The following is a 21003-nucleotide window of genomic DNA, read 5'->3' as shown; positions in this document are numbered from 1 at the left end:
ATCTCAGCTCAGCCATGGATCGCGTGCTGCTCACCATGGAGCATTGGGAAAAAGGGGGTTTTCCAACGACTTCATCCACATCACCTCAACCAACACCACCGCTGCCCACCGCTCCGTCAAGTGGACCCAGTGGGATTAGGCTCTCGCTTCCGGGGCTTATGATGGAACGGCTGCAAGGGTTTCCCTGCTCCAGATGGAACTATACCTGGCGACCGTTCACCCAGTGCCCTCGGGATAAGAGAGCGTGTCTGCCCTCATCTCCTGTCTGTCTGAGAAAGCCCTTGAGTGGGCCAACGCGGAGTGGGGGAGTATAGACGCTACGTTGGTTCGCTACGAGGATTTCACCCATCGCTTTCGGGCTGTCTTCGATCATCCACCTGAGGGGAGAGCGGCGGGTGAAAGATTGTTCCATCTCAGACAGGGGATGAGGAGTGCTCAAGAATTCACACTGGACTTTAGGACCCTGGCTGCCAGCGCGGGATGGAATGAGAGGGCCCTGATCAATCATTATCGATGTAGTCTACGAGAGGACGTCCGTCGGGAGCTGGCCTGCAGGGACACAACTCTTACTCTCGACCAGCTGGTGGATTTATCCATCCGGCTGGATAACCTGTTGGCTACCCGCGGACGTCCAGATCGGGGTCCGTTCATTCCATGCCCCTGTTCTGCTCTAAGGGAGACCGGAGGGGGAGCTATTTCCTGCACCACCTGTGGCCGCAGAGGACACACTGCTGGTCGGTGCTGGAGAGGTACCCCAGGAAATGGAGGCAGCAGGCAGGGTGCTGGTGGATCATCCCAGGTGAGTAGGCAACAAACTCACCCAGAGCTTTCTGTTGCGCATATGTATATCTCTATAGAGTTCCCTGAGTTTTCCCCGAATTCTCAGCATAAGGCGCTAGTAGATTCAGGCGCAGCTGGGAACTTTATTGATTGTGTGTTTGCTCGTAGTTTTGTATTCCTATTGTTCCTGTTGATGTGCCCTTCCCTGTACATTCTTTAGATAGTCGTCCTTTAGGATCAGGTCTTATAAGGGTGGTCACGGTTCCACTATGTATGAGAACGCGGGAGGGTCATGAGGAGAGAATTCGTTTTTTCTGATTGATTCTCCTGCGTTTCCAGGGGTATTGGGATTTCCCTGGTTGGCTTATCATGACCCCACTATTTCGTGGCAACAGAAGGCTCTTAAAACCTCTTGGGGCTAGGTGGGACGCTAGCGTGCCACCCGTGGTGCACTCCATCAACAGCAGGTGCATTTCAAGAGCGGCAAATTTGAATCCAAATAAATGTCAAAATTCAAATTTTTCAAAAATACAACTATGTTACACCATTTGAAAGATAAACATCTCCTTAATCTAACCACGTTTTACGATTTCAAAAAGGTTTTACGGCGAAAGCATAAATTTAGAGTATGTTAGGACAGTACATTTACAAGAGTTGTGTGTAATGTTTTGTCAAGTCAAAGACAGGGTCACCAAAACCATAAAACCAGCTAAAATGATGCACTAACCTTTTACAATCTCCATCAGATGACACTCCTAGGACATTATGTTAGACAATGCATGCATTTTTAGTTCTATCAAGTTCATATTTATATACAAAAACAGCGTTTTACTATGGCATTGATGTTGAGGAAATCGTTTCCCTCCAATAACCGGCAGTCAAGTCAGCGTCAGAAATTAAATAATTAAAATTAGAAAACATTGGTAAAATATTATATTGTCATTTAAAGAATTATAGATTTACATCTCTTGAACGCAATCAACTTGCCAGATTTAAAAATAACCTTACTGGGAAATCACACTTTGCAATAATCTGAGCACTGCGCCCAGAAAAATACGCGTTGCGATACAGACTAGACGTCATGTTGGGGAGATCTAAAATCGAAAATACTATGTAAATAATCCATTACCTTTGATTCTCTTCATCAGATGTCACTTCCAGGTATCACAGGTCCATAACGAATGTAGTTTTGTTCAAAAAAGCTCATCATTTATGTCCAAAAATCTCCGTCTCGTTAGCACATGATGTAAGCCAGCCGGACTTCCGTCATGAACGAGGGGAAAAAATATATTTCCGTTCGTTCAAACATGTCAAACGTTGTATAGCATAAATCATTAGGGCCTTTTTAACCAGAACATGAATAATATTCAAGGTGGACGAATGCATACTCTTTTATAACGTATTGGAACGAGGGTACCCAACATGAAGTAGCGCGCCAGGTGTCTAATGGGACATCACCGTTCCATGGCTCTTGTTCGGTCAGATCTCCCTCCAGAAGACTCAAAACACTTTGTAAAGGCTGGTGACATCTAGTGGAAGCAATAGGAAGTGCCAAAATATTCCTAAACCCCTGTGTTTTTCAATGGGATAGGTTTAAAGTCAATACAACACATCAGGTATCCACTTCCTGTCAGAAAATGTCTCAGGGTTTTGCCTGCCAAATGAGTTCTGTTATACTCACAGACACCATTCAAACAGTTTTGGAAACTTTAGAGTGTTTTCTATCCATATATAATAAGTATATGCATATTCTAGTTACTGGGTAGGATTAGTAACCAGATTAAATCGGGTACATTTTTTTTATCCAGACGTGCAAATGCTGCCCCCTAGACCCAACAGGTTAAGGGATGGTCTCATCAGTGTTCAGAGAGGTGTATAGGTGTTTCCATAGGTGCAACTACGGTGGAGAGTCCAAACCAGGTCTCCACCATGCACATCCCCCTCTGAATATGCCGATTTGGCTCTCACCTTCTGTAAAAAGAAGGCGACTCAATTACCACTCCATCGAAGGGGGACTGTGCGATAAATCTCTTGGCAGACGCTGCACTTCCCAGGAGTCACGTGTATCCTCTGTCACAGGAGGAGACGGCGGCTATGGAAACATATGTCACCGAATCTCTGGGACAGGGATACATTCAACCTTCCATTTCACCTGCCTCCTAAAGTTTTTTTTTGTGAAGAAAAAGATGGAGGTTTGCGCCAGTGCATTGACTATAGAGGTTTAAATCAGATCACTGTGAAGTATAGTTACCCTCTGCCTCTTATAGCCAGTGTGACTGAGTCATTGCATGGGGCGCGTTTCTTCACCAAATTGGATCTCAGGAGTGCTTACAACCTGGTGCGTATCCGGAAAGGGGATGAATGGAAGACGGCATTTAGTACCACATCTGGGCACTATGAGTACCTTGTCATGCCATACGGGTTGATGAATGCTCCATCCGTTTTCCAATAATTTGTTGACGAGATTTTCAGGGACCTGTATGGACAGGGAGTAGTGTTGTATATAGATGACATTGTAATATACTCCGTTACTCGCGCCGAGCATGTGGCTATGGTGCGCAAGGTGCTTGGTCGAATGCTGGAGCATGACCTGTATGTGAAGGCTGAAAAATGTTTGTTCTTCCAACAGTCCGTCTCCTTTCTAGGGTATCGTCTGTCAGAGTCAGGGGTGGAGATGGAGAATGACCGCGTTTTAGCCGTGCGTAATTGGTCGACTCCAACCACGGTAAAGGAGGTGCAGCGGTTCTTAGGGTTTGCCAACTACTACCGGAGATTTATCCGGGGCTTTGGGCAGGTAGCGGCTCCCATTACCTCACTGCTTATTAAGGGGGGACTGGTGCGACTGCAGTGGTCAGCTGGGGCAGACAGGGCTTTTAATCAACTGAAGGCTCTGTTTACTTCGGTTCCAGTGTTGGCTCATCCTGATCCCTCCTTACAGTTCATAGTAGAGGTGGACGCATCCGAGGCTGGGATAGGAGCTGTACTGTCTCAGCGCTCGGGTACACCACCGAAACTCCGTCCCTGTGCGTTCTTCTCGAAGAAGCTCAGCCTGGCAGAGAGAAACTATGATGTAGGGGATCGGGAGTTGTTGGCTGTAGTTGGAGCTCTGAAAGCGTGAAGGCATTGGCTTGAGGGGGCTAAACACCCTTTTCTCATTTGGACAGATCACCGCAATCTGGAGTACATCTGGGCGGCGAGGAGAATGTATCCTTGCCAGGCAAAGTGGGCCATGTTCTTCACCTGTTTTGTGTTTACTCTATCCTACCGACCAGGTTCCCAGAACGCTAAGGCAGACGCACTGTCTCGCATGTATGACACAGAGTAACGATCCATGGATCCCACTCCCATAATCCCGGCTCCTTGCCTGGTGGCACCGGTGGTATGGGAGGTTGACACGGACATCGAACAGGCGTTACGTGCGGAACCCACTCCCAACAACTGCCCAGTTGGACGTAAGTACGTTCCACCTGATGTTCGTGATCGATTGATCTGTTGGGCTCATACGTCACCTTCCTCTGGTCAGCCTGGCATTGATTGGACAGTGCGCTGTCTTAGTGGGAAGTACTGGTGGCCCACTTTAGCTAAGGACGTGAGGGTGTATCTTTCCTCCTGCTCGGTGTGCGCTCAGTGTAAGGCACCTAGACATCTGCCCAGAGGGAAATTACTACCCCTACCCGTTCCACAACGACCATGGTCACATCTATCGGTGGATTTCGTTACGGATCTTCCTCCGTCTCATTCCTTTGCCCGGTCTCCCTACGGCCCTACAGACTGCGGAGGCCCTGTTTACTCATGTTTTCCGGCACTACGGGGTGCCTGAGGATATAGTGTCTGATCGGGGTCCCCAGTTCACATCAAGGGTCTGGAGGGCATTCATGGAGCGTCTGGGGATCTCGGTCAGCCTGACTTCGGGGTTTCACCCTGAAAGTAATGGGCAGGTGGAGAGAGTTAACCAGGATGTGGGTAGGTTTCTTATTGCCAGGACTGGCCGGGGGAGTGGTCGGGTGTTTACCCCCTGGGCAGAGATGACCCAAAATTCCATCATAGTGAGGCCCCGGTATATGTGCCGGGAGACCGGGTCTGGCTCTCGACCCGAAACCTGCCCTTTCACCTGCCATGCCGGAAGCTGGGTCCGCGGTTTGTGGGGTCATTTAAAGTCCTGAGGAGACTGAACAAGGTATGTTATTGGTTACAGCTTCCCACTAATTATTGTATTAACCCCTCGTTCCATGTGTCTTTCTTCAGGCCGGTGGTGGCTGGTCCTCTCCAGCAATCTGAGGTACGGGAGGTTCCCCTGCCCCCTCTGGACATCGAGGGGGCCCCGGCGTATACTGTGAGAGCGATCATGGACTCCAGGCGTCGGGCTAGGGGTCTTCAGTACCTCATGGATTGGGAGGGTTACGGTCCGGAGGAGAGAAGCTGGGTGTCGGCAGATGACATACTGGACCCTTCCTTGCTGCAGGATTTCCACCGTCGCCGCCCAGATTGCCCTGCGCCTCATCCTCCGGGTCGTCCCCGAAGCCGGTGTCGTCGCACTGCTGGAGCCGCGCGTCGGGGGCGAGTTGGTGCCTCTCCTTGTTCGGGCGGCATTCGGCGGTCATCGTCATCGGCTTTCTAGCTGCCACCGATCCATGTTTCTTTGTCCATTTGTTATGTCTTGATTGTTCACACCTGGTTCCCATCTCGTTATGATTATTTCCCTATTTAAACCCTCTGGTTATCATGATGTTTTGTGCGTTATTGTTTTACTGATGTTCGTGTTAGTTGTGTTTGTCGTTATTGTTTTAACCCTGCGTGGATTTTGTATGATGAGCTTTTTTTCTAGAGTAAATACGTATGTTTTACTCAGTTCGGTGTCCTGCGATTGACTCTATTTCTCATCTCCAATACACGGACACTGACACAACCAGCATTCATCCATGTATATGGGTAAGAGTCTAGCTACATTTTCAGTTATTATACATTTCTAATTTTGTCAGAAAGTCATTTTCATTGCAAGTTAAAGCATACTGTTAGCTGGCTGGCTCGCTAGCTAACATTACATATATGATCTAGTAATATTTTTAGTATCTCAGAATGCCATTTGCATTTATGGCCGACTAGCTAGCTAACATTGAACATAGTTGGTTAGCTTTAGCTACCTGCAGATTCATGCATGGTGCATGGTAGTATGAGTTGGGATTAATTTATGGTTCATTGTTTAGCTACGTAGCTGGCTAGCTATCATGTTTAAACAAAAGACTCCACTATGTTTACACCTTCTGTATCCTGTGCACATGACAAATAAAACTTAGATTTTATTCGATGCAGTTTGTGTTTACCAGAGACGGTAATGTGAAGAACAACATGACCTGCACCGAAATCAGATTAAGATATAAGCCAAGGACAAGATAGTGTATTTATGCTAATAAATATGACGGCGTCATAGGATACAGTACACTGGGTGGGTTTCACGGAAGAATACTGTACCAAGTTATCTAGCTGAATAAACTAAGTTGGAGCCTATTCCTGGAAACATTGAACCACTGTAGTTTACATCAATTACAATTTCCAAAGTGGAAGTTAGAAAAGTTATATTTGAGTGTTTCAGTGAATGGTTAGTGAGGGAGGCCCTGCTCTCTCGCTTCCCCAGTTGTTTAGTTAATTTTCCTTACAATCTCATTTGCATTAGCGTAGCCTCTCCTGTAGCCTGTCAACTATGTGTCTGTCTATCCCTGTTCTCTCCTCATCGGCACAGGCCACACAAACGCTTCACACCGCATGGCCGCTGCCACTCTAACGTGGTGGTCCTAGCGAGCACGACCCACGTGGAGTTCCAGGTCTCCGGCAGCCTCTGGAACTGCCAGTCTGCAGCCAACAAGGCAGAGTTCATCTCAGCCTATGCTACCCTCCAGTCCCTCGACTTCTTGGCGCTGACGGAAACATGGATTACCACAGGAAACACTGCTACTCCTACTGCTCTCTCCTCGTCTGACCACGTGTTCTCGCATACCCCGAGAGCATCTGGTCAGCGGGGTGGTGGCACTGGAATCCTCATCTCTCCCAAGTGGACATTCTCTCTTTCTCCCCTGACCCATCTGTCTATCTCCTCCTTTGAATTCCATGCTGTCACAGTCACCAGCCCATTCAAGCTTAACATCCTTATCATTTATCGCCCTCCAGGTTCCCTTGGAGAGTTAATCAATGAGCTTGACGCCTTGATAAGCTCCTTTCCTGAGGATGGCTCACCCCTCACAGTTCTGGGTGACTTTAACCTCCCTACGTCTACCTTTGACTCATTTCTCTCTGCCTCCTTCTTTCCACTCCTCTCCTCTTTTGACCTCACCCTCTCACCGTCCCCCCCTACTCACAAGGCAGGCAATACGCTTGACCTCATCTTTACTAGATGCTGTTCTTCTACTAATCCCACTGCAACTCCCCTCCAAGTCTCCGACCACTACCTTGTATCCTTTTCCCTCGCGCTCTCCTCCAACACTACTCACTCTGCCCCTACTCAGATGGTATTGCGCCCGTCGCAACCTTCGCTCTCTCTCTCCTGCTACTCTCTCCTCTTCCATCCTATCATTCCCTCTGCTCAAACCTTCTCCAACCAATCCTCCTGATTCTGCTTCCTCAACCCTCCTCTCCTCCCTTTCTGCATCCTTTGATTCTCTATGTCCCCTATCCTCCCGGCCGGCTCGGTCCTCCCCTCCTGCTCCGTGGCTTGACGACTCATTGCGAGCTCACAGAACAGGACTCTGGGCAGCCGAGCAGAAATGGAGAAAAACTAGCCTCCCCTGCGGACCTGGCATCTTTTCACTCCCTCCTCTCTACATTTTCTTCCTCTGTTTCTGCTGCTAAAGCCTCTTTCTACCACTCTAAATTCCAAGCATCTGCCTCTAACCCTAGGAAGCTCTTTGCCACCTTCTCCTCCCTCCTGAATCCTCCCCCCCCTCCTCCCTCTCTGCGGATGACTTCGTAAACCATTTTGAAAAGAAGGTTGACGACATCCGATCCTCGTTTGTTAAGTCAAACGACACCGCTGGTCCTGCTCACATTGCCCTACCCTATGCTTTGACCTCTTTCTCCCTCTCTCTCCAGATGAAATCTTGCGACTTGTGACGGCCGGCCGCCCAACAACCTGCCCGCTTGACCCTATCCCCTCCTCTCTTCTCCAGACCATTTCCGGAGACCTTCTCCCCTACCTCACCTCGCTCATCAACTCATCCTTGACTGCTGGCTACGTGCCTTCCATCTTCAAGAGAACGAGAGTTGCACCCCTTCTCAAAAAACTTACACTCGATCCCTCCGATGTCAACAACTACAGACCAGTATCCCTTCTTTCTTTTCTCTCCAAAACTCTTGAGCGTGCCGTCCTTGGCCAGCTCTCTTGCTATCTCTCTCAGAATGATGTTATTGATCCAAATCAGTCAGGTTTCAAGACTGGTCATTCAACTGAGACTGCTCTTCTCTGTGTCACGGAGGCTCTCCGCACTGCTAAAGATAACTCTCTCTCCTCTGCTCTCATCCTTCTAGACCTATCTGCTGCCTTTGATACTGTGAACCATCAGATCCTCCTCTCCACCCTCTCCGAGTTGAGCATCTCCGGCGCCGCTCACTCTTGGATTGCGTCCTACCTGACAGGTCGCTCCTACCAGGTGGCGTGGCGAGAATCCGTCTCCACACCACGTGCTCTCACCACTTGTGTCCCCCAGGGCTCAGATCTAGGCCCTCTCCTATTCTCGCTATACACCAAGTCACTTGGCTGTGTCATATCCTCACATGGTCTCTCCTATCATTGCTATGCAGACGACACACAATTAATATTCTCCTTTCCCCCTTCTGATAACCAGGTGGCGAATTGCATCGCTGCATGTCTGGCAGACATATCAGTGTGGATGACGGATCACCACCTCAAGCTGAACCTCGGCAAGACGGAGCTGCTCTTCCTCCCGGGGAAGGACTGCCCGTTCCATGATCTCGCCATCACGGTTGACAACTCCATTGTGTCCTCCTCCCAGAGTGCTAAGAGCCTTGGCGTGACCCTGGACAACACCCTGTCGTTCTCCGCTAACATCAGGGCGGTGACCCGATCCTGTAGGTTCATGCTCTACAACATTCGCAGAGTACGACCCTGCCTTACACAGGAAGCGGTGCAGGTCCTAATCCAGGCACTTGTCATCTCCCGTCTGGATTACTGCAACTCGCTGCTGGCGGGGCTCCCTGCCTGTGCCGTTAAACCCTTACAACTCATCCAGAACGCCGCAGCCCGTCTGGTGTTCAACCTTCCCAAGTTCTCTCACGTCACCCCGCTCCTCCGCACACTCCACTGGCTTCCAGTTGAAGCTCGCATCTGCTACAAGAACATGGTGCTTGCCTACAGAGCTGTGAGGGGAACGGCACCTCTGTACCTTCAGGCTCTGATCAGTCCCTACACCCAAAGAAGGGCACTGCGTTCATCCACCTCTGGCCTGCTCGCCTCCCTACCTCTGCGGAAGCACAGTTCCCACTCAGCCCAGTCAAAACTGTTCACTGCTCTGGCACCCCAATGGTGGAACAAGCTTTTACTATTGTAAAGTGGTTGTTCCACTGGATATCATAAGGTGAATGCACCAATTTGTAAGTCGCTCTGGATAAGAGTGTCTGCTAAATGACGTAAATGTAAATGTAAATGACTCCTTAAAGAGGTGGGGCTAAGGCTTAAGAGGGTGTGAATGATGCTGAATGGGTGTAGAAAAAGAAGTGCTCTCCAGTAGGTGTACCAAAACATTCATGGCCATTTTCTCAAAAGTGGGGTTACAAGTTCATCAACTTTCATTGTTCCTCAACTGCAGTGTATGATATACCATTGTTTAGCTCCCAACTTTTATCCAAAGTAAAAACAAAATGTCTTAAATCAGATTTTGCTACAGTACATAGGACCAAATATAGGTGGTGGGTCACGTGTGGCATTTTTTTCATGGCTTCCTTTCATGGTGATTTTACCCAAACACTGGGAGGAAAAGAGTGAGTGATTGGAACAGAGGAAGAAAGAGAGAGCAAGAGAGAGGGAGAAATAATGAAGAGAAACCAAGATAAAGGATGAAAGTGATGACTAGCATGCAGATGTAAGAGGGAGAAGGAGAGAGAGAGCACCTATGCACATGCGAGGAGAAAGGTAGATAGAGAGCTGAAGAAAATGAATAAAGGAATAAGAGAGCACCTATGACGCACAGGAGAATGACTAAGAGAGAGCAGGGCTGGGAGATAAAGGAAGAAGGGGAGAAAGAAAGATAGCAGAGAGAAAGCAGGTGGATGAAAGTGGTAGATAGATGTGCTGGGAAATGTAGAAGGTCAGCTGTGTGTGTTGGGGACATTAGGTGATGGAGTGGCGAGGATGGAGAGACAGAGAGATTCAACTCTCCACAGCCAATCCAGAAAACATCTATCTATCTATCTATCTATCTATCTATCTATCTATCTATCTATCTATCTATCTATCTATCTATCTATCTATCTATCTATCTATCTATCTATCTATCTATCTATCTATCTATCTATCTATCTATCTATCTATCTATCTATCTATCTATCTATCTATCTATCTATCTATCTATCTATGTATCTATCTATCTATCTATGTATGTATGTATGTATGTATGTATGTATGTATGTATGTATGTATGTATGTATGTATGTATGTCCCTAAAGACTCACTGGCTGTATGTTCTCAATCAATGCATGTTCTCATCTCAATGTACAGTAATTATGTCTGATCAGTTGTTTTTTGTTGTTGTGTGTATATGTTTTTCTTAATTTGTTTTATTATGGTGAACAAATATGGAGGTGACTAACCAAAGTTATTGCACACTAAACTACTACTGACTACTGAATTTGTTTGATAGCTGAATTAATAGATGTAAAATACATTCGGGAGGTGATTCCCCTGTCTCATCTCTTACTAGGTAACAGTGTTTGTCAGCCTGCTTGATTGGTGTGAACAGCTGGCAGAGGGAATAAACTAGACCCTTGTCATCTAAGGTGTGCGTGTGTGTGTGTGTGTGTGTGTGTGTGTGTGTGTGTGTGTGTGTGTGTGTGTGTGTGTGTGTGTGTGTGTGTGTGTGTGTGTGTGTGTGTGTGTGTGTGTGTGTGTGTGGTATTTTATTGCGTTTGCAATTGCAACAAATAATCTGCTCAGACCCCAACCAAGGAGCATTAAAAGTCGTGCTATAAATTCTCAGACAACCCAAAGATTCCTTGATGCCCTTCCAGACTCCCTCTGCCTACCCAAGGACGTCAGAGGACAAAAATCAGTTAACCACCTAACCGAGGAACTCAATTTAACCTTGCGCAATACCCTAGATGCAGTTGCACCCCTAAAAATTGAAAACATCTGTCATAAGAAACTAACTCCCTGGTGTACAGAAAATACACGAGCTCTGAAGCAAGCTTCCAGAAAATTGGAACGGAAATGGAACCACACCAAACTGGAAGTCTTCCGACTAGCTTGGAAAGACAGTACCGTGCAGTATCGAAGAGCCCTCACTGCTGCTCGATCATCCTATTTTTCCAACTTAATTGAGGAAAATAAGAACAATCCGAAATTTCTTTTTGATACTGTCGCAAAGCTAACTAAAAAGCAGCCTTCGCAAATGGAGGATGGCTTTCACTTCAGCAGTAATACATTTATGAACTTCTTTGAGGAAAAGATCATGATCATTAGAAAGCAAATTACGGACTCCTCTTTAAATCTGGGTATTCCTCCAAAGCTCCATTGTCCTGAGTCTACACAACTCTGCCAGGACCTAGGATCAAGGGAGATACTAAAGTGTTTTAGTACTATATCTCTTGACACAATGATGAAAATAATCATGGCCTCCAAACCCTCAAGCTGCATACTGGACCCTATTCCAACTAAACTACTGTGAAGGACCTCGGCGTTACTCTGGACCCTGATCTCTCTTTTGAAGAACATATCAAGACTGTTTCAAGGACAGCTTTTTTCCATCTACGTAACATTGCAAAAATCTGAAACTTTCCGTCCAAAAATGATGCAGAAAAATTAATCCATGCTTTTGTTACTTCTAGGCTGGACTACTGCAATGCTCTACTTTCCGGCTACCCGGATAAAGCACTAAATAAACTTCAGTTAGTGCTAAATACGGCTGCTAGAATCCTGACTAGAACCCCAAAATTTGATCATATTACTCCAGTGCTAGCCTCCCTACACTGGCTTCCTGTTAAGGCAAGGGCTGATTTCAAGGTTTTACTGCTAACCTACAAAGCATTACATGGGCTTGCTCCTATCTATCTTTCCGATTTGGTCCTGCCGTACATACCTACACGTACGCTACGGTCACAAGACGCAGGCCTCCTAATTGTCCCTAGAATTTCTATTTCTGGATGGGGAGCGTCGCTACACAGCTATTTTCTGGTCTCTCCAGAGATGTTCGATTGGGTTAAAGTCTGGGATCTGGCAGGGCCACTCAAGGAGATTCAGAGACTTGTCCCGAAGCCACTCCTGTGTTGTCTTGGCTGTGTGCTTAGGGTTGTTGTCCTGTTGTTGAAGGGTGAACTTTTTCCCCAGTCTGAGGTCCTGAGCACTCTGGAACAGATTTTCTCTCTGTACTTTGCTCCATTCATTTTCCCCTTGATCCTGACTAGTCTCCTAGTCCCTGCCACTGAAAAACATTCCCACAGCATGATGACGCCACCACCATGTTCCAAACTTCTTCCGTTTAAGAATGATTGAGGTCATTGAAGGTTCCTGTGGACCTTTAATGCTGTAAACTTTTTTGGTACACTTACCCAGATCTGTGCCTCGACACAATCCTGTCTCGGGGCTCTACGGACAATTCCTTCAACCTCATGGCTTGGTTTTTGCTCTGACTTGCACTGTGTCATGACTGGCCTGCTCGGGTCAGGTTACCGTAGACCACAATCCTACAGAGAGATCTCTCACACCCAGCAGAGGGGAAGAGATCGAGAGGTATGTAGATGAGGGCAGCAGACACAATCCCTTTGTCCTCTCACTATGGAGAACTGTTCTCAGAACATTAACATGCAATAAATGGACTTTGGGACAATAGGTTTCATCAGCAACAATGGTGGTAATGACGATAGATGGAATATGAAAATGAATGTCATTTTTGTTATGTTAATTAAAGTTAATGGACGACGTTATAACGACAACATTGAAACTTGATGAGTTTTCCAAATATGTGCCTGATGTTTGCATATTGTACTCGTGTGGAAAATGTCCAGATCAAAGAAAATGTTTTTGTAAAGATGAAATGTGAAGTTAGTCGTCTAAATTGGATCTGAGTAACTTGGTACGCCCACAGAATTGCCCTAAAGGCGGAAACGCCCATTTCTGACCCGCAGGTATAAAACATGTGACTTAAGAATTAACATGCCAGACTAAGTGACCCTGAGCTGCAGCCAAGGTCTGAGTGGTCAGCAAACCCAAAACGCAACACGAGGTTGAAGAAGACAAAGGAACCTTTTAACAACCTATGCTACGGACGAGTAGCTGTATCTAAAGGGGGTGAATTCAAGCAGGACCACCCGGTCACCACTCTCCAAGGAATCTACACTGTTTTCCTTCCCACGTTGGAACCATCCACACGGCTGATTAGCTCTCCTCCGAAAACCCCTCTTCAGAGCAAGGGCGAGGAAACAGGCCACTAAGAGAAAGGACACTGACATCGTGAGGAGAAACAGAGAGTTACATCCGGTAACCGAAGACGGATCGTCATCAGAGAAGTCGGAATCCGGTCCACGCAGAGACACCCCATCGGAGACCTTCAACACCTAATTACATCATTATATTCTGACCCATAAGAGCGGCAGTTCGGGGCAAGGTTGGGTTAAAATAAGCATAACTGACAAATGCACCCAAGTGTGTTTTTCTATAATACACCTAAGTGTGTTTTTCTCTCTCTCTCACTCACTTTTGAAATCCCCATTTTGTGTAACACGTGTCATATTGTGTTGGCCCGCTAGGGAGCTGTTTCATTGTACTAAGTTCTAATCAATAGCCTAGACTGTGTTTGCATATGTGTATCTTATATTATCATTTTAGCTTGTTAGCAAATAAATAATCAGCTCAATTGGTGTGGTACGGACTTATTTGGTGAGACTCGGGTTCGTGCAGATTCCCGGATTATGCGACATTCAGAATGAGACTGTAGAGGAAATGTATTAATTAGTGACTGTTGTAAAATCAATATTCTGATATTCTTTGAGTTAATTTGGGAAATAGAAACTCAATAAAGCTAAAACTTTCCCATGGTGCCACAGGTTAATGAGTTAATAGTTGCCTGATTCATTTAATCACGTAATTATGAACCGTTAATCATTCGACGAGCAGCAGTCGTCACATTAATCAATACAACGTCACAACAACTGTCAACTGTGGGACCTTATATAGACAGGTGTGTGTTTTTCCAAATCGAGTCCAATCAATTGAATTTACCACCGGTGGACACAGATCAAATTGTAGAAACATCTCAAGGATGATCAATGGAAACAGGATGCACCTGAGCTCAATTTTGAGTCTCATAGCAAAGGGTCTGAGTACTTATGCAAATAAGTAAAAATAATAATAAATATTATACATTTGCAAATAAATAAGGTATTTCTGTTATCTATTTTAATAAATTAGCAAACATTTCTAAAAACCTGTTTGTGCTTTGTTATTATGGGGCATTCTGTGTAGATTGATGAGGAAAAAATATAATTTAATACATTTTAGAATAAGGCTGTAACTTAACAAAATTTGGAAAAAGTCAAGGGATCTGGATATTTTCCGAATGCACTGTATACATAAGAATATCATTGTGTGGTAGATTAGACTGACAGTGAGAGAGAGAGAGAGAGAAAGAGGGGGGAACTACAGAAAGAGAAGGTGAAAGAGAGAGAGAGAGAGAGAGAGAGAGAGAAAGAGAGAGAGGGAGGAAAAAACAGATAAAGTGAGAGAGAGAGAGAATGAGTGAGGCAAAGAGAGAGAGCGAGAGAGAAAGATCGAGTGAGAGAGAGAGAAAATGAACGAGAGAGAGAGAGAGAGAGAGAGTATACATACAGAACATAACAGAGATGATTAAAGCTAAAGAATAACATACAGTTGAACTCGTAAGTTTACATACACTTAGGTTGGAGTCATTAAAACTAGTTTTTCAACCACTCCACAAATTTCTTGTTAACAAACCATAGTTTTGGCAAGTCGGTTAGGACATCTACTTTGTGCATGACACAAGTAATTTTTCCAACAATTGTTTGCAGACAGATTACTTTACTTATAATTCACTGTATCACAATTCCAGTGGGTCAGAAGTTTACATACACTGAGTTGACTGTGCCTTTAAACAGCTTGGAAAATTCCAGAAAATGATGTCATGGCTTTAGAAGCGTCTGACAGGTATAATTTGAGTCAAATGGAGGTGTAACTGTGGATGTATTTCAAGGCCTACCTTCAAACTCAGTGCCTCTTTGCTTGACATCATGGGAAAATCAAAAGAAATCACCCAAGACCTCAGAAAAAGAATTGTAGACCTCCACAAGTCTGGTTCATCCTTGGGAGCAATTTCCAACTGCCTGAAGGTACCACGTTCATCTGTACAAACAATAGTACACAAGTATAAACACCATGGGACCATGCAGCCGTCATACCACTCTGTCTCCTAGAGATGAACGTACTTTGTTGCGAAAAGTGCAAATCAATCCCAGAACAACAGCAAAGGACTTTGTGAAGATGCTGGAGGAATTTTTACTAGGATTAAATGTCAGGAATTGTGAATAACTGAGCTTCAATGTATTTGGCTAATGTGTATGCAAACTTCCGAATTCAACTGTAGGTTCCTAATCAGACAGGCAATGGTTGTTATTATTATCATGATTACTGAGCTGATTATTCGTTTAACTAATTAATCAAAGGTCTAACCCCCACAGCTACAGAATGAACAGTATGATGCTCTGCCCCCTTTCCACTTGTTGAATATAGCCTCTCTCTTCAGGAAGCCAACAGACTGTGAAACTCTCTGCAAATATACACAATTCAGAAAAACACAAGCAGTATAATAAAACAAGTATTATACAGAATTTTAGCTAAATAAGATAACTGTCTCCCTAATATGAATTGCAAGCAAAACGCAAAACGTATGTTTACATTTGTCTGTGTCTCGCTGTTACCGTGTGTGTGACTATTAACAGAGTTGAAAGTGTTATCTCTCCTCTTAGGGATTGTCATATCAGACAGTTGCTCTTTAGCCTTGTTAGACTGAAGCCTTATTTAGTTAATTGACACGCAAACAAACACTCGCTCAGGAAAACAATAGCTGCCAATTATCCACTGCTCCCTCAATCTCTCGCTCGCTCTCTCTCTCTCTCTGTGTGTGTGGGTGTGGGAGTGTGGGTGTGGGAGTGTGTGTGTGTGTGTGTGGGTGTGTGTGTGTGTGTGTGTGTGTGTGTGTGTGTGTGTGTGTGTGTGTGTGTGTGTGTGTGTGTGTCTGGTGCCGTGCCGGGAGACCGACAGTTCAAGGTTTCCCAACGTTTGTTTATTCATCTAAGATGATTTAGTTATCATTGTGGGCTAATGAGAAGAAATACCTTTCAGTTGTCTGTTAACAGTATCAGTCCCGAGGCCCCAGCTAAAATAAGATTGTCATTTATCTGACTTTCATATACTGTATCTGCATGTCCAGCCCTTATATTTAGCCTCACAATGAAGTTTTTACCATTTTCTTTTCAGGACAACCAGGGCTACAAGTAGAACACAAAACAATTTGACATAAACAGTTGAATTCATGAGCTATTGACAAATTAAAAAATAAATAAATAAAGTCAGCCAAAGCAGAAACCTAATAAAAATTAATTTATATGCATGCTGTAAGTACAGAAATGTGACCGGCCAGCCTCCCGAGTGGCACAGCCGTCTAAGGAACTGCATCAGTGTTGTGCCATCACTACAGCCTGGGGTTCGATCCCCGTCTGTGTCATTGGGGCGGCAGGTAGCCTAGTGGTTAGAGCATTGGACTTGTAACCGAAAGGTTGCAAGATTGAATCCCCGAGCAGACAAGGTAAAAATCTGTTGTTCTGCCCCTGAACAAGGCAGTTAACCCACTGTTCCTAAGTCATTGAAAATAAGAATTTGTTCTTAACTGATTTGCCTAGTTAAATAAAGGTTAAAAAAATCAAAGAAATATTACTGGGCGTGACTGGGAGTCCCATAGGGCGGTGCACAATTGGCACAGCGTCGTTATGGGAGGGTTTGGCTGGAGGGGCTTTACTTGGCTCATTGCGCTCTAGCAACTTCTTGTGGCAGGCTGACAACGGTTGTCAGTTGAATGGTGTTTCCTCCGATACATTGGCACCGCTGGTCTCCCGGTTAAGCGAGCGGCTGTAAAGAAGCGCAGTTTGGCAGGTTATGTTTCGGAGGTCGCATGACTCGACCTTCGCCTCTCCCGAGCCCGTTGGGGAGTTGCAGCGATGAGACAAGATCATAATCACGAAAAAGTGGGGTAAAAATTACACACAATTTAATTACATTTTTATAAAGAAATATGAACGACTGGCTCGATTCGGTCATTTGAAATGTTTATTTTTTTTACATTGGATAAAAGTAGAGTTACAGAGCTAGAAAATTGTATATCATACACTACAGTTGAGGAACAATGGGAAAGTAATTCTGCTTTAAAAGTTGATAAACTTTTGAGAAAATTGCCCTTGAATCTTTTGTTAAACCTAATGGAGAGCTCTTCCTTGTCTACACCCATTCTGCATTGTTCATACCCTCTTAAACCTTAGCCCCACCCATCTCTTTAAGGATTTACATGTGAGGCCGTGTTCTAAACAACCAAAGATTTCAAGACTAAAGGCTAGTTTATACTACAGGTGTGTTTGTAAATTCAATCTGGAGTGTCAGAGTGTGCTCTGGGCGTTCGTAAACTCAGAGCACTGTCAGATTGTCAGTTCATAAATTTAGAGCGTTTCGCTCTCGGAGTGTTCAGAGTGCACACTGGACGCTCTTGCCGAGGAGTAGGGGTTGATCCGAGCGTTCTGACCTAACAACAGCAGTCAAGCACCCAAGCTAACTGGATAACGTTGGCTAGCTTGCTAGCAACTTCCAGACACAAATGAGAGAACAGCTCACTCTGACCATTTTTGCTCTGAAATCGGAGTTGGTTAGCCAGAGCAAATTTACCAGATAAATCCATCAACAGTTATCGCAGTGACATCATGAACATTCTATTGAAATGGTTACTTGCATAGTGGAGTCTTTTGTTTAGACATGTAGCTAGCTAGCTAGCTAAAAAATGAACCATAATCCCAACTCATAACATTACTACCCTGCATGAATCTGCAGGTAGCTAACCAACCAGGTTCAATGTTAGCTAGCTAGCTAACATTACGTTATAACTAGCAATGCAAATGGCTCTGAGATACAAATTATAATACTACACAGAGCCAGACAGCTAATGTTCGCTAGCTAACAGTATGCTTTAACTTCATATGAAAATGACTTTCTGACAAAATTAGAAACGTGTAATATCTGAAAATGTAGCTAGCTAGACAATCTTACCCATATACATGGATGGACGCTTCTCCCTCTCTGTCACGGATGCCATGGTTGCCCTTAGTTTGAAGATGTAATCCAGAGACAAGTGTTTTATAACAGCCTTCTGTGTGTTCTCTTTTCGACTCGCTCTGCATATTTGCAATCAAATGGCAGAATTGTCACCATCTCCTTAGCTATCATACTCTAATTCCACTGGGCATTCCACTGATTTCAAAACTCAGTCCTCCAGAACGTGTAGAGCAACACTTTTGCAGTTCTACTACGTGATATCTTTCAAAAAAGCAGCATTAGAAAGGATTACCTACACATACTGACCAACTCATGTTATAGACAGAAACGTGCTACATGGCAGACCAATCTGAACACATGAACACATGTCCAGTCCATCCAATCATGGCTAGCGGGAAGTTTCCTATATTTTTCCCATGGCTAAACCAACTAGGCTCATAATTTAACCATTTTAATTGTATTTAAAGATGACATACAAGTCTGTTATTAAGGCACATGAAAGTTCCCATGTTCCAGAAGGCATTTCTGACAAAAAAATACGCATTTAGATTATTATTTTTTAAGTTTATGTTCAAACGGCTCTCCTGTGAAGTAGTGATGCGCGACATACGCCTAGTTCCCTGAAACGAGTCACAAATTGTTTGCTCAGTGTGAAATTAATATCCAACTAGTCAGTAACAACTGTGTGGAGTTTGGAGTTGATGACAGCAACTATGTGAGCTTATTGCAGTTTTATAAACACTATGTTCTTGGATTTCCTATGATTTTCTATGTAGAAGAACCTCTTACCTTCTAACGACTCTTGCGTGGCTTCTAAGCAACATAGAGCAAATCATGTTGCATGTGAGTGTTTGTGAGAGTAGATACATTTTAATAGTTTGTAGCTCAAACCATTAGGACTCTTACAGACGTTTTTGTAAAAGGACCGGCCCCAGGCCACTTCGGTATCCGCCCTTGTCTCACAAACACTGCTCTAGTTCAGCACCCATTAATCACATAGACTTGGTAACAACGGATGCAGAAAAAATTGACAAATCCAATGGCACACCCAGAAGTCTGTAGCACAAACACACAATGTGTAGCCCTTTCCCGCAGTCAAATAACCTAGTGGCCTCATGGGTGGAATGTTATTCATATTTTTCGTCATTTCATCATTAACAAACATCGATTTTTTTGTCAAACAGTTTTGTTATATTTCCGTCGTCTGTTACCTAAACGTGATAATATCTGACATGGTACAGGTGTCATCTTCTTTTTAAGCCCATAATCATGTGTGTGAGGTGTATACTTTTGTTTTAAAGTAGATGAATACCAATAAACACTCTGTGTGACCTTGATTTAGCCCACTGCAGTAAAAGGCTAAAAGGGGTTAGAAGTCCAAATCGCGTCGGCGTTGCGGTATGACTCATTGGGTTAATGGTCCTGCACAGCAGAGGCTTTACACAAACACACATTAGGGACTGCCAATCTACAACATGCTAACCTTGTCCTCCAATTAGTGCCTAGAGGTTTGTGCCTTCTGCCATGTGGTCTTCCACAGAAATGCACACGTATATGAGATCTTGTGACCTCCTCATGGTGACAAATGTCAGACTATACCTGAGCTCCCTCTTACTGAAATAAATCTTCAAAATTATATTTCTAAACTTCCAGCCAAGAAACAGCACACTCGGAAATCAGAAATGCTTGTCACAGTGAGAGCGCTACAGAACTCCGCAATGTGCTACAGACAGATTATAAGATCATTAGCAAGAACAAAAGAGCAGTCTACCATGAGGGGTTTAATAAGAAATGCATAAGAAATACTGTTTCTGAAAAATGTATGAAAAAGTCAGTAGGCACAGAGCAGCTGTGTGTCCTTAGGACATTAAATCTATAAAAACTTGATGAGATTTCAATGAGAAATACAAGAAGAAAATCAAGAAGAAAGAAAATCTAGGTTTTGTGTAACTTACCCTCAGAGAAGGACGAAGAGTTTCAGTGGAGACAGGAGAGAGACATAGGCCATAGGTAACCATAGAGATTAGGCAGCATTTCTGGCCTGGACAAAGAGAGAGACAGAGAGTTGGGATAAGAGCTTTGAACACAGCTTACAGCAGCAGACAACACACACACACACACACACTCAGAGACTACATACAGCAGCAGCATGTTGTTTGAGGCGTCTCCATGGAAACCCATGTACATGGAAGGAACTTCCAGAAGGAAGGAAGACAAAAGAGATTTCAGAGGCAAACCCTTAATCTCTTTCACAGGCTGTCCAGTGAGTAAACACACACACACGCACACGCACACACACAGACCAAGATCTGTTCGTGCTTGTATGGTAAAGACAGAGAAAAATGGGGAGTACCTGAAAATATTGTATTTCTCAGATCAACAGTCATTCAATGGTCTGGTCAAGTTGTTTTATACTGCATTCACACAGCAGCCTTCAGAACAATTCCCTCTCCTCCCTCTCTCCTATCGATCCTCTCCCCTCCTCCCCTCCTCCCCTTCCTCCACCCAATCCTAACATTGGAGCGCAAGCACACACACACAAAAAGAGATAGAGGTGGGTGTGGAGATTAATAAAATATTCAAACACTCCAACACTGACAAACGTTAGAGCTAAGTCCCAAACATTGAGTCTACAGTAGCAGTATAACAGCCAAAGAGGAAGCAGCAGGGTTGGGGCAGGA

At 44.7% G+C, this 21003-nt stretch overlaps 1 protein-coding gene across 1 annotated transcript in view; it reads right to left on the bottom strand.

Moving 5' to 3' along the window:
* Positions 1–20791, bottom strand: part of LOC106561231 (SH3 and multiple ankyrin repeat domains protein 3) — a 417309-nt gene extending 396518 nt beyond the window's left edge. The window contains exons 1-2 of the mRNA XM_045688739.1: positions 20676–20791; positions 20278–20363 (exon numbers count right to left, since the gene is read on the bottom strand). The gene's annotated coding sequence lies outside the window, so the exon portion shown is untranslated. The remainder of the gene's footprint in view (positions 1–20277; positions 20364–20675) is intronic.
* Positions 20792–21003: the final 212 nt, after the last annotated feature.

This window comes from Salmo salar, chromosome ssa10, assembly GCF_905237065.1.
Source record: "Salmo salar chromosome ssa10, Ssal_v3.1, whole genome shotgun sequence".
Lineage (NCBI taxonomy): Eukaryota > Metazoa > Chordata > Actinopteri > Salmoniformes > Salmonidae > Salmo > Salmo salar.
Note: the sequence above shows the minus strand (reverse complement) of the source record. Positions and strands in the feature narration are given on the sequence as shown.